This window comes from Dipodomys merriami, unplaced genomic scaffold (genome assembly GCF_024711535.1).
Source record: "Dipodomys merriami isolate MVZ:Mamm:240054 unplaced genomic scaffold, mDipMer1.0.p SCAF_3401, whole genome shotgun sequence".
Classification (NCBI taxonomy): Eukaryota; Metazoa; Chordata; class Mammalia; order Rodentia; family Heteromyidae; genus Dipodomys; species Dipodomys merriami.
The window spans coordinates 1,683-18,985 of record NW_027204940.1 but is presented as its reverse complement, the minus strand read 5'-3'; the positions used below and the strand labels follow the sequence as shown (position 1 = coordinate 18,985).

The window sequence follows — 17,303 nt, the reverse complement described above, 5'->3', positions numbered from 1 at the left end:
TGGATTCTGAAGGATAATAGTAGACCAGCAGATATTCTAAGAAGCAGTCATGGAGCATGTAAGAGAAAGAGAGGAAATGATAGAGAGTGAAAGAGAGAGAGAAATATAATTCTTAAAGTGCATAACAGATGAACAAGAGCTGTATGAGAATATTCATACTGCTATCTTTAGACTTTACAGGTACATTTGAAAATATTTGATATATGATAACCCATCAACATAAAATATAAAGTGATTTTGAAAAAAATAAAGATTACTCAGAATAAATTATAAATGCAAAAACAATGTTCACAGAAGCAAACTCTCAGAGATATTTCATGACTTTTAAACGGACAAAGTGGCTGAAGTTAGTATAAATTTAGAAGTATGACAGTACATAAAAATATAAAAATATATTCATATATTTCATTATATAACCCAAAGCAAAAAGCAAATGTTGTTTAGATGAGTTTTTTTAAAATAGAGTTTCTCAGGTGCTGGGTCGGTGGCTCAGGGGTAGAGTGCTTGCCTTGCATGCATGAGGTCCTGGGTTTGATTCCTTAGCATCACATAAGGAGAAAAAGACAGAAGTGGTGCTGTGCCTCAAGTGGTAGCACTAACCTTGAGCTGAAGAGCTGAGGGACAGAATCCAGAACCCAGAGTCCAAGCCCCACAACCAAAAAAAAAAAAAAAAAAAAAAAAAAAAACTAAGCAAAACACATTCTTCACTTTTGTGGCCTCAACTCTGTAATACCACTGATTCAGCCTAGGGCTAAGATTTTCGGTGTGGACATTTATCAACACTCCTGATTCAGACTCTACTTGAGAAAATTTTTAATCAATATTGTGTTAATTTTGCTCTTTGTAAATTCACATGCACCTGTAAAAAATGGTTTGGCCATCCCAGTAACATTCTCAAAGTACCTCGTAATGACAACTTACAAAAATTTGTATTATATTATAACAAGGAAAAGAATGCTACAAATAAAGAAAAACAATAATTAAATATTAATGATTAATAAAATAAAAACCAAATACCAGTGTTTCCAATCTTTCAAGTGTACTACATATTAGATTTTACTATTTCTCATATTCCTGTACATTTAAAACTGGCTAAAATTATGATGTTCAACGAGTTTTATAGGCTATGAGAAGTCTTTAAAGTTGCCCTCTAAGATTACTACTTATGTCTCATCTCATAATTTATATATGGCTTATATCATCATTTGTTCCTCGCTAAAATATAAAGAAAGGAAGCCCTAAAGTTTTAACAGAAACTTTATAGTAAAAGTCTTAACTCTTTGCTCTGTTTCTTTACACAAAGACTTTGCAACTTCTCATTAGTAGCGTTTCTATAAACTCTGAAATGGACATACTTAGTAGTATATGTCTGCTACCATAAATCTTAAATACTTTATGGAAAAGTTTTTTGACCTGACAAAAAGTCTTAATTTTGGCATATATAAGCAAATTCCCAAAATTAAACATACTTAAAACATTAAATTGTTTGGAGGGAGGTCCAGTCGTGAGTCCTGAACTCTGGGCCTGTGTACTATCCCTCAGCCCTTCAGCTCAAGGCTTGCACTCTAACACTTGAGCCACAACAGCACCATGTCCAGTTTTTTTCTGCTTATGTGGTGCTGAGGATTAGAACCCAGGGCCTCATGCAAGCAAGGCATGTGTTCTACCATTGATCCAGCTTCCCAACCCAAAAAATTAAAACTTTTAACAAACCTTAACACTTGCTGCAGTATTTATTATGACAGGTGACTTGTATAGAATAACTGAATTCCTCTTGCTACACATCTCTTGAACAACTAATATCCGGAATTAATTTGTTTTTGACATTATCAATCTTGAATTTATTCTTAAATATGTGCTTATGTAAGAAATATATGGTTCTAAAATTTCACAACAATATTTTTGAAATTACATATTGTTGAATTATCTAGTTTAAGAAAATCAATTCCACTTTATATATAAAAAATGTTCTGTGCTCAATTCGGCAGCACATACACTAAAATTGCAACAATACGCAAATTAGCATGGCCCTTGCGCAAGGATGACACACAAATTCGTGAAGCGGTCCATATTTTACAACAGATGCTGGAGGGGATGTGGCAAGAAGGGAACCCTAATGCATTCTTGGTGGGAGTGTAAACTTTTTCAACCACTTTGGAATGTAGTATGGAGGTTCCTCAAAAGACTCCACATAGATCTCCCCTATGTCCCAGCAATCCCGCTTTTGGGCACTTACCCAAATGTTTACAAACAAGACCACACTAAAGCTACCAGCACAACTATTTTTATTGCAGCACTATTTACTATAGCTAAGATATGGAACCAACCCAGATGCCCCTCAGTAGATGAATGGATCAAGAAAATGTGGTATATATACATTATGGAATTCTATGCCTCCATCAGAAAGAATGACATTGCCCAATTTGTTAGGAAATGGAAAGACTTGGAAAAAATTATATTATGCGAACTAAGCCAGGCCCAAAGAAACATAGGTCCCATGGTTTCCCTTATTTGCAATATCTAATATATGTCTGAGTCAAGCAGAAAAGTTCAGATAAGTTGATGTTAGGGAAATGAACCCTAAGATATGTATTCACATGTTTATTTTTTCTTTCATGCCATTGTTTCTAACACATTTATAAGATTATTTCTTTGTTGCTTTGTATGCCCCTCCCCCACAGTATAACCTCTGCTTTCACTGTATTTTATGTCAGTATAATTTGTGGAGGGGAAGGGGAAAATCAAATCATTTAAATAGGGATACAGTAGGACCCATTGCAACAATGAGATGTACATGTCTTTATGTCGAAAATGAACTTTAAAACTTTGGTGGGGGCGGGGGAGCAGGGAGGATTGGGGGGGCAGGAGGAAGATGGTAAGGGATGGGAAGGGGAAACAAAGAAGGAAGTCACAATGCTTGATAAGAAATGTACTCATTATCTTGCCTATGTAATTTTAACCCCTCTGTACAGTATTTTCACAAAAAAAAAAAAAAAAAGATTACACATAGACCTCCCCTATGACCCAGCAATCCCACTTTTGGGCATTCACCCAAATGATCACAAACAAACAAGACGATAGTAAAACTACCAATACAACTATGTCTATTGCAACATTATTTACCATAGCTAAGATATAGAACCAACCCAGATGCCCCTCAGTAGATGAATGCATCAAGAAAATGGTGTGTGTGTGTGTGTGTGTGTGTGTGTGTGTGTGTGTGTGTGTTTATGGGAATTCTATCGTCCATCAGAATGAATGGCATCACCCAATTTGTTACGAAATGGAAAAACTTGGAAAAAATTATATTAACTGAAGTAAGCCAAGTCCAAAGAATCATAGGTCCCATGGTATCTTTTATTAGCATTAAGTAAATATATGTCTGGGATAAGCAGAAATGGTCAAAAACTATGTGCATATGACTAGATAAGGTAATGTTAAGCTAAATGAGCTCCAAGATAGGAACACGAGTGTTTTTTCTGTCTTTCTTGCTGTTGTTTCTAACGTAATTATAACGTACAATGTGATTTTTTAATTTTTTATATGGTCCCTCCACACAACATAACCCCTGTTTTCACTGTATTTGATGTCGTTGCACCTGCGTCTTGAATATACACTTCTCTAATTTGTGGAGGGAAAGGGAAAAAACAAAATGCTGAAATAGAGATACAGGTTGACCCATTGTAACAATGAAATGCACAAGACACTATGTTGAAAAACGAACTTTACAATTTAGGCGGAGTTGGGAGGGGGGTGGTGAGGAGTGTAATTGTGGAGGTGGAAGGGAAGGGATGGTGGGGGAAAAACAAAGGGGAGGTAACAATGCTTGATAGGAAATGTACACAATACCTTGCTCATGTAACTGTAATTCCTCTGTACAATATTTTTACAATAAAAAAGTTTAAAAATGTTCTGAGATGGAAGAGTTTTTTCTATTATTTTACCCATATAATATCGTTAACAAAGAAATTAATGCAATACACTGACCTGAAGATATTTTGAATGAGTGTGTGTGTGTGTGTGTGTGTGTGTGTGTGTGTGTGTGTGTGCATATGCATGCTTGTGCATGTGCATACCTGATTGTTGGCGTGAGCAGAGTTTGAACTAAAGGCTTCAAGGACTTGTTAGGCCTTTCCTCTCTAGATTGGTCAGCTAATATATTAGCTACATCTCCATTCCTGGCCCTTTTCTAGTTCATTTAAATTTTTGAAAAATAATCTTATGGGTTTTTTTTTTTTTTTTGCCCTGATTGGCTTCCAACACTTATCCAAAGATCTCAAACTCCTAAGTAGATATGCCAAGTGGACAGGATTACAGGAGTGAAAACCAGCACATGGCTTTACGAATAATTTTAAAAGTAGAAGAAACTTTACTTCACAGAGACCTCTTTTATCATTTCCTACCTTTAAAGCATTTTGGAGTGATTACATGTTAATTTATTTCGTTTTGGGATTCTTACAAAACAGTAACTGATGGTATTTAAAAGTTTTAGTACTTTTTAGCCGGGTGCTGGTGGCTCACGCCTGTAATACTAGCTACTCAGGACGCTGAGATCTGAGGATTGCGGTTCAAAGCCAGCCCGGGCAGGAGAGACCGTGAGACTCCTATCTCCAATAAACCACCAGAAAACCAGAAGTGGCGCTGTAGCTTAAGTGATAGAGCACTCGCCTTGAGCTGAAGACCTGAGGGACAGTGCCCAGGCCCAGAGTTCAATCCCCACAACCGACAAAAAAAAAAAAAAAAGTTTTAGTACTTTTTAAAAAGTATACTAGAACTGTGAAACAGAAGAAATTTGGCTCTCTTCGGACCTCAATTTACAATCTTAGTTTGTGCATGATAACCCAATATCACCAACAGAGTCTGTGTTGAAGATAAAATGTGACAAAAAGCAATTACCATGGGCATAATTGTTATGTTATTATTTATTGGACAATATGAATATTGAATTGAGAGTATAAGAGAATGGAGAGATTTTACCTACCATTTTTGTATTGCTGAAAGGCTTTTGGAATCTTTGACTCATTTCCTTCCTCACTGTGTGTCTTTAGGCTATGCACTTAGTGCCTTTAATTATAATTTTCTCAACACTAATCTCCATCTTGATACACACAAAGGCCTGGATGAGCTGCCAGCTCCAACTCAGGCCTTGGGAGAAAACAAGACAGTCATTTAGCAGGTCAGAGGAACCTGCCCAGACCTACCAGGCTCAACCCATCCCAGGAAATAGTCACTCACCCCAAGCAGAGGAAGTTCTGCTCCCAGGAGTGGCTTTCTTCATTGGGTGAACAGAGCCAGAGGCTGCCCCTCACTACAGCAGCTTAGACAATAAATTGAAATTCAGTAAACATAACCCTGAGAAAGGCTTGAGGCTGGACTCTGAGAATATCTCAGAAGCTAGCCCCTCAGGAAAGAACTACTGTTTGCTGAAAGGCCTCAACTCAACCCAGAACCTAGCCTCATGTCATCATTTCCAAACTAGAGGGCACAGACATCTCCCTCTTCTGCGATACTGAAAACAGATCCCTCTCCCACTGAACTATTCTGGGAGGAGGATCACAAAATCCTGGGTAAAGCAAAGCATTTTTCAGCTTGCCCAAACAAACTGACTTAAGTAATCAATCAAGCTGCAGGAAAACCAAAGACCACAAGCAGACCAGAGACTCCACCAAGAGACTGGTTATGGACACAGGGAGATACAGAATCTTCCCATCCCCCACACCCCAAAAAATCAAAGGCCTTTCTTTTTTGTACCTTATTTTTAATTTTTTTAAAATTTTAATTTTTTAAAATTTTTGTTTTATATTATTTTTTCCTCATATAAATTTTATTTTAGGTGTATATGTGTGTGTTTTTTTTTCTGTACTGACCTTTTGATCGTTTTCTTTTTCTTTCTTTTCTCATTCTTTTCACTTCTTCTCCTTCATTCTTTTCTGCATGACTTAATTGCTGTTCTGCTCACCCACAAACATAGCCGTCATCGATATTAGATCTTATCCTCCATTGTGTACACACTTAATCCAGAAATTTATTACTCAATTCAAAACCTCTAAGACTTAACTTCTTTAATAGCAGTATTACCTCTTTATAACCATATAATATTTTAAACATTTTTATTTTTCTAGTTGTTCATGTCTCCTTTCTATCGCTCCCCTCCTCTCATCCCGTCCTCATTCTTCTCTGAATACTATTCCTTTAAACTTGCAGTTTTTAATGGTTTCACTTTTTAATTTTAAATTTTTGTTTTTCCATATTTTTCTTCTCTCTCTTTTATCTTTTTCTTCTTTTTTTCTTATTCTTTCTTTCTTTTTCTTTTTTCCTTTTTTTCTCTCTATGCTATCATTCTGTCCAATCCATTTCCCTCTTTGAGAGGAGGACATGGTTAATTCCACTCTCCCTCACCTTCCCAAATCCCTCTAATAGTATTTTTCCCCACATTTTCCCTAAATCTAATAATTTCTGGTTGCCAAATTCTCCTTTGCTCTTCTTAGGCCATTAAGCCATAGTTGTTTAGTGTTCAATAGATTGTATCTCTTGAACAAGATTGTATCTGCAGACTTTTGACAGTGCAACTACAGACTTTGTTTGATAGTTACCTTAAAATAGTGTTCTAGCACAAAACTGGTGTTATTCTCATCCCAAATGGGCAGAACAAGCTGGAAAAACACAAGAAAAATGGCAATCCCGGGGATCTCAACTCCTACTCATGACAATCAGGGGACAGAACGGATAATGAATAATCCAGAGGAGAGTTCCCAAAAAGCTCTACAAACACTACAGGTAAACAGCATAAATGAAAAGAGTGAAAACATGCAAAGGTCTCAATGTGAGCATGATAGGGAGAGAGAGGAGGCAAACCAAAGATCAATACAAGAGTCTCATGAGCATGAGGAAGCTACTCAAAGATTGATATAGGAATTTCCTGAGCAGATTGAGAACACTTAAACAGAAATAAAGGAATTGCGTGAGCAGGTTCAGATCAATCAAAGAGATAGATAGCAATTACGTGAGCTGGCTGAGAACAAAGTCAGCAATGGTGTGAACAGGCTGAGAACACTCAAAGAGAAGTACAGGAAATGCATGAACGTGAGGATGCTAATCAAAGAAAAATACAGGAACTGAGAGATAGGGCTGAGAATAGACAAATATCAATGGAGGCATTCATGGAATACAAAACCAGAGAGCTGAAAGAAATCAGGGAGACATGAGCTGGTAAGGGGGCTCAGTGGTAGAGTGCTTGCCTTGCATGCATGAGGCCCTGGGTTCAATTCCTTAGCACCACATAAGCAAAAAGAAAAAAAGCCGAAGAGGTACTGTGGCTCAAGTGGTAGAGTGCTAGCCTTGAGCTGAAGAGCTAAGGGACAATGCCCAGGCCCAGAGTTCAGGCCCCATGACCTGACCCCCCCCCCCAAAAAAAAAAGAAATCAGGGAGACCAGGAAGGGGATGCTCAGTGGAGCCAATCAGAAGGAATGAGAGTCCAAGGAAATCATAACAAATCAACTAAGTGATTTGAGAATAAACACAGAACATCAAATTAAGGAAGTAAACAAGGTCACACATGATCTAGAACAAAGTTACAACAAAGAATTTGAAGCCATCAAAGCTGATCAATTAGAAGGAAAAAAAAACAAGTAGAAAGTCTTGGCAGTATGTTAGACCATGCAGAAGATCGAAACTTGTGGATTTAACAACCTAGATATTATAGAGAAAGAACATACAACCATCCAAGACAAGTCCAAGAAATAAGATAGATCTATTTCAACACTTGGAAGACACCATCAGAAGGACTAATGTGAGGATAATGGGTGTAGAGGAACACCTAGAGAGAGATTTTAATGGTCTAGGAAATTTGTTTAACAGGATCCTAGCAGAGAACTTCCCAAACATACAAAAAGCTAGGCCTATTCAGATATAAGAAGCTTTTTGAACTCCAAATCGACCAGACCAGAACAGGACATCCTACCGTCACATTATAATCCCCAAAGGATCAATTCAGACCAAGGAAAGGATCCTTAATTCAGCAAAGGAGAAAAGATAAATCACCTATGAAAGGAAACCAATTAGAATCACCTCAGATTTCTCAGCAGAGACAATCAAAGCAAGAAGAGCCTGGCATGATGTATGACATGCACTAAAGACAAACAACTATCAACCAAGAATACTTTACCTCATTAAACTCTCCTTCATAACCTCAGGTCAAATAAAAACCTTCCATAGCAAAGAAAAATGGAAATAATATATCTCCACCAAACCAGCCCTACAGAAGATACCTAAAGATGTCCTAAACATACAAAACCAACAAGTCCAAAGTAAAGGCCATGAAACTACACTCAAACTGAGAATCCAAGAACCATAGGAAGAACCCAGGTGCCACAACTCCTAAGAAGGTGGATAAAATGGCAGGAACTCCCAAATACCTCTTAGTCCTATCTCTTAACATTAACGGGCTTAACTCTGCAATTAAGCAACATAGACTGTCTAGTTGGATTAAAAAGCAAGATACTTCTATCTGTTGCCTTCAGGAGTCAAACCTTGCCCATAAAAACATACACATTTTGAATGTGAAAGGCTGGAACAAAATCTACCAAGCAAACAGCTCCCCATAAACAGGCAGGAGTTGCAATACTAATATCAGATAAAATAGACTTCATATTAAAATTAGTTAGAAGAGGTAAAGAAGGTCGCTATATACTAATTAAGGGATCTCTCCTTCAGGAGGATATTACAATTCTAAATATCTATTTGCCAAACAACGGAGCACCCAAATTTATGCAAGAAACACTACTTTCTCTCAAATCTCAAATAGATCCACAGACATTAATTGTCGGGGACTTTAACACACCAATATCTCCACTAGATACATAAACTCAGCAAAAAATCAACAGATTTAACTGTATAGATCAACTAGATTTAACAGACATCTACCAAATATTTCACCCAGCAGCATCAGAATACACGTTCTTCTCACGAGCACATGGAATATTTTGTAAAATAGACCACATTCTAGGCCACAAAGCAAACTTGTCCAAATTTAGAAACATTGAAATCATACCTTGCATTCTCTCAGACCACCAGAGAATAAAATTAGAATTCAACCCCAAAAGCCACCAAAGAAAGTCCTGTAACACATGGAGGCTGAACAACAAGCTGTTGTACCACCAGTGGGTCATGGAAGAGATTAGAAAGGAAATTCAAGTGTTCATGATATTCAACAAAAGTGAGCACACAAACTACCAGCTCCTCTGGGACACAGCAAAGGCAATACTCAGAGGCAAGTTTATATCTCTGAGTTGCTACATCATCAAATTGGAGAGATCTGAAACTAACAATTTAATGAGGCAGCTGAGCCACCTTGAAAAAGACAAGCAAAATAAACCCCAATCCAGTAGACAGAAAGAAATAATTAAAGTTAAAGCAGAATTAAATGAATTAGAATCCAAAAAAAATAGAAAGAATCAACAAAACAGAGTTGGTTCTGAATAGGAGACACCCTAGGACTCCTTGGCACAGGCCGAAATTTTCCTAATAGAGACCCAGAAACACAACACATCAAAGAAAGGTTGGACAAATGGGATTGCATGAAATTGCAGAGCTTCTGCATGGCAAAGGACATAGCTAGCAAGATCGATAGAAAGCCCACGGATTGGGAGAAGTTCTTCACGAGCCATACAACAGACAAGTGTATCAGATCTAAAATATACCTGGAACTCAAAAAAAAATAAATCCCCAACAACAAATCCTTAAAGAAACAACTGCCCAACAAGTAAGGGGCTAAAGACTTAAATAAAAAGTTCTCTGAAGAGGAATGAAGGATAGCCAATTGACACATGAAGAAATGCTCAACCTCCCTAGCCATAAAAAACCTCCCTAGCCACCTCACCCCAGTTAGAATGGCTATAGTCAAGAACTCTAATAACAACAGATGCTGGAGGGGATGTGGACAGTAGGGAACCTTACTGCATTGTTGGTGTGAGTGTAAACATGTTCAACCACTTTGGAAAACAGTATGGAGGTTCCTCAAAAGACTCCACATAGAGCTCCCCTATGACCCAGCAATCCCACTTTTGGGCATTTACCCAAATGTTTACAAACAAGGCCACACTAAAGCTACCAACACAACTATGTTTATTGCAGCATTATTTTCTATAGCTACGAGCTATGATATGGAACCAACCCAGATGCCCCTCAGTAGTTGAATGGATCCAGAATATATATATATATATATATATATATATATATATATATATATATATATATATATATATATATATATATATATTCTATGCCTCCATCAGAAAGAAAGACATTGCCCCATTTGTCAGGAAATGGAAAGACTTGGAAAAAATTATATTAAGTGAAGTCAGCCAGTCCCAAAGAAACATAGGTCCCATGGTTTCCCTTTTTTGCAATAACTAGTATATATGTCTGAGTCAAGCAGAAAAGGTCAGATAAGTTGATGTTAGTGGAATATACCCCAAGATAAGTATTCAAATGTTTTTGTTGTGTTTCCTTTCATGCAATTGTTTCTGTCATATTTATCAGATAATTTCTATGTTGCTTTTCATATCCCTCCCGTATGGTCCATACTTTCACTGTATTTGATATTGGTATAATTTGTGGAGAGAAAGAAACAAATCGTTTACCTATGGATACAGGTGGACCCATTGCAACAATGAGATGTATAAGTCATTATTTCGAAAAACGAATTTAACAACTTTGCTTGGGGTTGGGGTGAGGATCGGATGGGGGAGTGGCGGAGTATGGGAAGGGATGGGAAGGGGAAACAAGTGGATGACAGCAATGTTTGATAATAAATGTACGAGTTATCTTGCCCATGTAATTGTAACTCCTATGTATGGTATTCTCACAATAAAAGAAAGAAAGAAATGTACTCATTATCTTGCCCATGTAATTGTAACTCCTCTGTACAGAATTTTAACAATAAAAAAAAGAAAAAAGGAATCAGAGAGAGTGGAGGGAAGGACGAAGAGAAAAAAAGAGGAAAGGAAGGAAGAAGAGAGCATGCGAGCCTTGGTTTTGAGTCCCTGGATCAAGAGAGCCAACCATTCACAGTTCCTGTGGGTAGCATTTCAGAGCCTAAAGCCAGTATGTAGGAGTAAACCACTGACCCTTCAGCAACTTCGTGATATCTAGGAGCTCTGTGGTCACCAACTGCTGGGGGAAGCAGCCTCAGGTCTCAGGGTGAGTCACCAAGTTTCAATCATCCTGGCCCCAGCAAATTATTTTCTGGTCAGATAATAAGAAAGTGTCTAAGGGCTAGGGAGGTGTTGGGGTGAGGGAGTATCAGGGGCGGAGCAAGGGATAAGCAGGAAAATGAAGAGGGAGGATGATCCTAGGTCAGGTGTGTCAGGACATTGGAGCCATGACCTCGCCTGACAACACAGATCACCAGTTATAGAGTGTTTGACACAGCCACACTTCTATTAAGAGCCTGACACCTTGGGTTCACCATTGACTTCCTAGCTGTCGTCCACTGCAGGATGACTGTGCAGTACATCTTTGGGGACTGGGACTTTCAATGGCTGAATATGAAGATGACACCCCCGGTGTTCATTCCTCCACCAGACACAGTGGGAAGTGGGCCACTGGCAGAGGACAGCCAGGGAATGAGGATGGGAGTTGGGACCCGAGTTACCTCGAGAATTCCTCTAGGGTTGTGCTAGGACCATGTGACTGCCATTCTCAGAGGCAAATGTGGGTCTCTTTGCTGGCTCAGCCTTTAGTCTACCTGGCAGTTCTGGGATTCAGAGAGGGCTGACTGAAAGTGGGGCAAGCATGAGGAGGCTGGTGGGAAAACAAGAGGAACTGGGTTCTGAGCAGGGTTGTTTCTTTGAGGATACTCAAAACCCAGGAACTTTCCTGGGATGGATCAGCCCTTTTCTCCTTTTTCCTGAGAGAGAGGGACCTAGAGAACTCCAGTCCCTTGGCCGAGAAATCCTTTCATTCACACATCCTGTGGTTGGATAACTAGAACTCACCTTGCTGCCCAGTGTCAAGGAAGGACAGTGAGAGATCCTGAGTCTTTGATAAGGTCAGGGGATCCTCAGTATGAGATTGTACTTGAACATCATAACTTGGTGCATGGTCAGTCCCCTATAAGACTGCCATGGTGTAAGACATAGAATCTAGAGAATCAGAGCAGAATGGTGTCTGTTCTGGAAGTCTTGAATATTATGTGTGAGCTTTGAGCTCCTGTGTGCCCACCTGCTTCACTTTCTTGGGCGGGTCTTTGCTAGAAAAAGCTTGAAACTAGGGCCTGGGTTTTATCCCTTGTCTTTGATGCTCAAAGCTAGCACTCTCCCATTTGAGCCACAGCTCCACTTCCAAATTTTTGGGTGTTTAATTGGAGAAAAAGTGTTCTCATGGACTTTGCTGTCATGGGTGGCATTCAACTGTAATCCTCAGATCTCAATTTCCTGAGGGGATAGGGTGAAAGGAATGGAAAAGTATCTTTGGCCGGGTGCCAGTAGCTCATGGCTGTCATCCTAGGTACTCAGGAGCTGAGAGCTGAGGATCACAATTCAAAGCTATCCTCAGCAGGAAAGACCCTGAGACTCTTATTTCCAACGAACCACCCAGAAAACCAGAAGGGGTGCTGTGGCTCAAGTAGTAGAGTGCTTGCCTTGAGCTGAAGAGCTCAGGGACAGCACCCAGACTCAGAGTTCAAGCTCTACAACTGAAAAAAAGAAAGAAATCCAACATCTTTGCCTGCAAAGGATGGTGGAAGTGTGCCGGGGGAGGGGGGTAAGGCAGGGGGGGTGCTTTGGTTGAGAGATAAGGTGCTGACTTCACTGTACAAACATTTCTAAGAACTCCACAAGTTTGCCCCAGTTTGAAGCCACAGCTTCAAGAGGACGTGGCCTGTGACAGGCAGGGAGTGGGCGAATGGTTGCAGGGGTGAGATTGTTGTGTATATATTCTCTCCATTGAAGGATGGATTTGAATGTTGAGTGACAAAGTCTGAAGTCAAGGGTTGCAAGAAGTTTGTGGCATGATGAGGATGGGTTTCCTCTGGATATGTGAAGGTGGCTGAAGCCAGAAGCCACTGATGCCTCACAACTCACATCCTCGCTACACAGAAGGCTGAGATGTGAAGACATAGGTCCAAGCCAGCATGGGCAGAAAAGTCTGTGAGACTTGATGTCCAATGGACCACCAGAGAACAGGAATTGGCTCTGTGGCTCAAGTGGGAGAGTGCTCACCTTCAGCTGAAGAGCTGAGGGACAGTGCCTTGGCCGAGTTCAAACCTCATGACCAACTACAAAAAAGAGGGGACTAAGTTTTCTGCATAGCAGTGTGTACAGTAGGAACTGCCTTACTGAACTATGAGACATTGCAGATATGTGAGAGGCTTACTGGTTTGTCTATAGGGGGTCAGATGTTTGTAGTGCCACCTTCTTGAGGGTGGGATGAGATCCTAATGGAGAGAGTTCATGGTTCTGTTCTCAGGGCCTGCTGAAGCCTTGGGCTCTCCATGTGTGTGTGTGTGTGTGTGTGTGTGTGTGTGTGTGTGTGTGTGTGTGTGTGTGTGTTTGTCTGTCAGTGTGTGTCTGTGTCTGTGTGTGTTTGGAGGTAGAAAACCTGGGCCTTGAACTCAGGGACTAGGTGCTGTTCCTGAGTTTTTGTCCTCAAAGCTATTGTTCTGATACTTGAGCCACAGCCCCACCTCTGGCTTTTTGGTGGTTCACTGTAGATAAGAGCCTCACAGACTTTCCAGCATGGGCTGGCTTTGAACCGTGATCCTCAAAGCTCAGCATCCTGAGTAGCAAGGAAGACAAACATAAACCACACCTGCCGGTTGTATGTGTGTGTGTGTGTGCATGTGTGTGTGTGTGTGTGTGTGTGTGTGTGTGTGTGTGTGTGTGTGTGTAGATGTAGGCTGTAACAATGAGTGCTGGACACTTTGGTAACTTCTGCCTGCTTTCTTTGGGGGGTACATGGGCTTTGTGGCTGAGGTCTGGGGACCTGGAAGGGAGAGATGCTTGATAGGGACTCAGCACTGTTAAATTATAAGACCAAGGTAGCTGTGTGCCCTGGAGCTGACTACTCCCTTGGGCCTGGTTGGTGGCAGAGGGAGCTTGGGAGGACCTGGGGGTTGGGCCCGCAGGGGATGGCTCCCCAGGGGGACAGAGAGCATGGCCAGCACTTAGTAAGTATGAAATCCCTCTTAGTATGGAGAGCATAGTCATGGGTCAGACTTTGGTTCTTCTCATCATGATGTCTGATGGCCGAGGCCAAACCTATTTTAAATGTTGACCTGTGATCTTCAGATCTCAGCCTCCTGAGTATCTAGAATTTTTGTCATGAGCCTCTGGCAGGGGTCCTCTGATTCTTTTAGTATATTAGTGTTTGAATTCAAGGCTTTAGGCTTGCCAGTCAGGTCTTCTACCATTTTGAGCCAAGACTTTCTGTCTTGGGCATTTCCAAGATAGAGACGTAATATATGCTCAGTCTGGTCTGGATTGGGATTCCCCACTGCTACCTTTCTGGCCAGACCCTGGTTATAAGAAAATGAATTCACTCTATGTATAGTTTGCTTTTCTGGGGTGTGTCGTTTCAGAGAGTGGGGGTGCTGTGAAGAGGAAAGACCTCAGAACTGACACCTCCTGGGGGACATTTTTTTCTGTGAGAGAGCCAAGTCATTGCTGTGTATGACAAGGAAACCGCCATCAGACTGACCTGGAACAATGCTCAAATGTACGTAAGCTGTTGAAGTATCAAACCCACCCACATCTGCTTCCCACTCACAACAAGGGGGGTGCAATGCAGATGTTCCAGCACTGGCCCTAGGGGATTATAAATAGATGGTGGTGGTCAGGTGCCAGTGGTTCTCACACATTCTCCTGGTTATTGGGGAGGCTGAGGACTTATGGACGTGACTCAAAGCCAACCCAGGCAGGAGAGTTTCTGAAATTCTTATCTCGCATAAACCAACCCCCCCCAAAAAAAACCCAGATATGGTGCTGTGGCTCAAGTTGTAGAGCCTAAGCCTTGAGTAAAAGAAACTCAGGGATGACACCCAGGCCCTGAATCCAAGCCCTAGGAATCACAAAAAAATAATTGAATAAATGAATAGTGGGCCCCAGTTATCTTACTACCAAAAAGGATGGATTGAGTCTTCTCTCTGGTACTTGTAGCCAAAGGTAATGAGCTTCTCTTGATGTTCCTCTAAACCTCTCCTTCTCTCCATTATCTTTCCAGGCTTCACTTGCAGGATCAAATTCAGATCATTCCACTCGATATGACCACATCCTACCTGCCTTTCTTGGGCTGGGGATCCTGGATGTACTCACCTTTGGGAGGATGAGGCACTGAAGAGATCGGGTAGGTATCCCTGAAACTTATGCACACACACACACACACACACACACACACACACACACACACACACACACACACACACACACACGCACACACGCACACACGCACACGCGTGCGTGCTCACCCAGGCCAACTCAGACTAGCCTTTTCCAAAGAAAATTTATCTCCTTGGATTAAATGACCTAGGAGAGGAACTTGATCCCCTGTAACTGAGTACTTTAACTAGGGCTTGCTAGTTGACATGAGATAAACAGAAGCTCAAAAGAAAGGCTCTGGTGAAAGGCACCTCTGTCTCATGCTCACACCTGATGTCCTGGCTACTTGGGAGGCAGACATCTGAGAGTCAGAGATCGAAGCCAGCCACAAGCTGGAAAGCTGGCGAGACTCTTCTCTCCATGGAACCACCAAAAATTCAGAAGTGGAGCTTTGGTTCAAGTGGTAGAGCACCAGTCTTGAGCACGAAAACTCAGAGAGACTGCTCCCAGATCCTGAGTTCAAGCCCACACAAAGAAATGGACGTATCTTGTTGCCCCCAGATTGCCTGGGCCTCGAGTGCCCTCTCACAAAGTGTGATACAACACTGGTCCCTGGGTAGTGTGGTAGAAGCCAGGCCTTCCCCTTCATGTGCGCTCAACCCACACGAGCAGGAAGACAGAGCGTGACAAGGACAACAGCCTGCAGAGCAGAGAAGACCCCACTCTCCCAGTGTAATTGGAGCAGGCTTCTTAGAAGCAGCACTTGAAAAGGGGTCTTGCTTAACAAGGAAGATCTGACAGTAAGCACACAGAGCAAAGATGCTGTACATAAAGTACAACATAGAGGAGCATGTTCATTTCCAGCCTGGACTGCTGCTGAGACACACAGTACAGATGTGCAAGACTTTCCTGAGACAGGCCCAAAGGGTTACAGAAGAACAGCTATCCAGGGTTGGATCCAGGGTTGTCTTAGCAGTAGTGGGCGCACCTAGCACACATGAAACCCTGGGTTCAATTCCTAGGTCCCGCATACACAGAAAAAGTTGTAAGTGGCACCGTGGCTCAGGTGGAAGAGTGATCGAGTAGAGCAAAAGCTTAGGTACAGTGCCTGGGCCCCAAGGTCAAGCCCCAGGACTGTCAACATAAAACAGCACTTCGAGGGACCTTGGTAACAGGTGGATGGCTATGCCTTGTAGCTCTTGGTAGATCCATCCATGCTTTGTGTCTCCTTATTTGACACAGGGGAGCTGGACACTCCTTCTGCCCTGGGATCCCCTGGGCCCAGTTATCAGCAACCCTCTCATCATCTTCCACCATGACATGGAGCAACTGGCCCCAGAAATCATCAGATACAGGTTGGGTGGGGCGGGAGCATACAGGGCAGAACCCAGAAATCCTAGTGGGTCTGATCTGCACCAGATCACCCGGCCATCCAGAGGAGATTGATGGGAGCTTAGAGAGGGGTAGTGATGTGGAAAGGGCCCTTAAATGCCTATGGCCCTACCCAGATTCCAAGCCTCCCTTTGCTGTCACTGAGGGATCTAGAGGAGTGACTAAGTGGTAGTGTCTAGAGGAGGACTAGTTGGAAAATCTAGAGAAATACACACCATAAACCATGTGCCTATGGCTCATGCCTGTCATCCTTGCTACTCTGGAGGCTGAGATCCAGAGGATCTTGTTTCGCCAGCACCTGCAGGAAAGTCCCATGAGAGTCTCATCTTCAATCTCCAACCAAAAGTGGCACTATGGCTCAAATGGTAGAGCACTGGCCTTGAGGAAAATTCATCATCAAGCCCTGAGTTCAAGCCCATCAACCAAAAAAAAAAAAAAAAAAAAAAAAACAAGAATGAAAGACACCCCTTGCCTGCAAGATATGGTGAAGGAGTGGGGTTTCTGTGGTTGGGAGACCAGCTGCTGGCCTTAGTGTACAGATTTGCCCAAGTGTGAAGTTACAGCATGGTGGGCGTTGCCTTACCAAGAACTCCAGA

The 17,303-nt window shown here is 41.6% G+C and overlaps 1 non-coding gene across 1 annotated transcript; it reads left to right on the top strand.

The window, feature by feature from the left end:
• Positions 1 to 1,972: 1,972 nt before the first annotated feature.
• On the top strand, positions 1,973 to 2,076 carry LOC138803573 (U6 spliceosomal RNA). Its single transcript, XR_011364978.1, has one exon. It is a non-coding gene; the product is annotated as a U6 spliceosomal RNA (small nuclear RNA).
• The last annotated feature ends 15,227 nt before the right edge of the window (positions 2,077 to 17,303 follow it).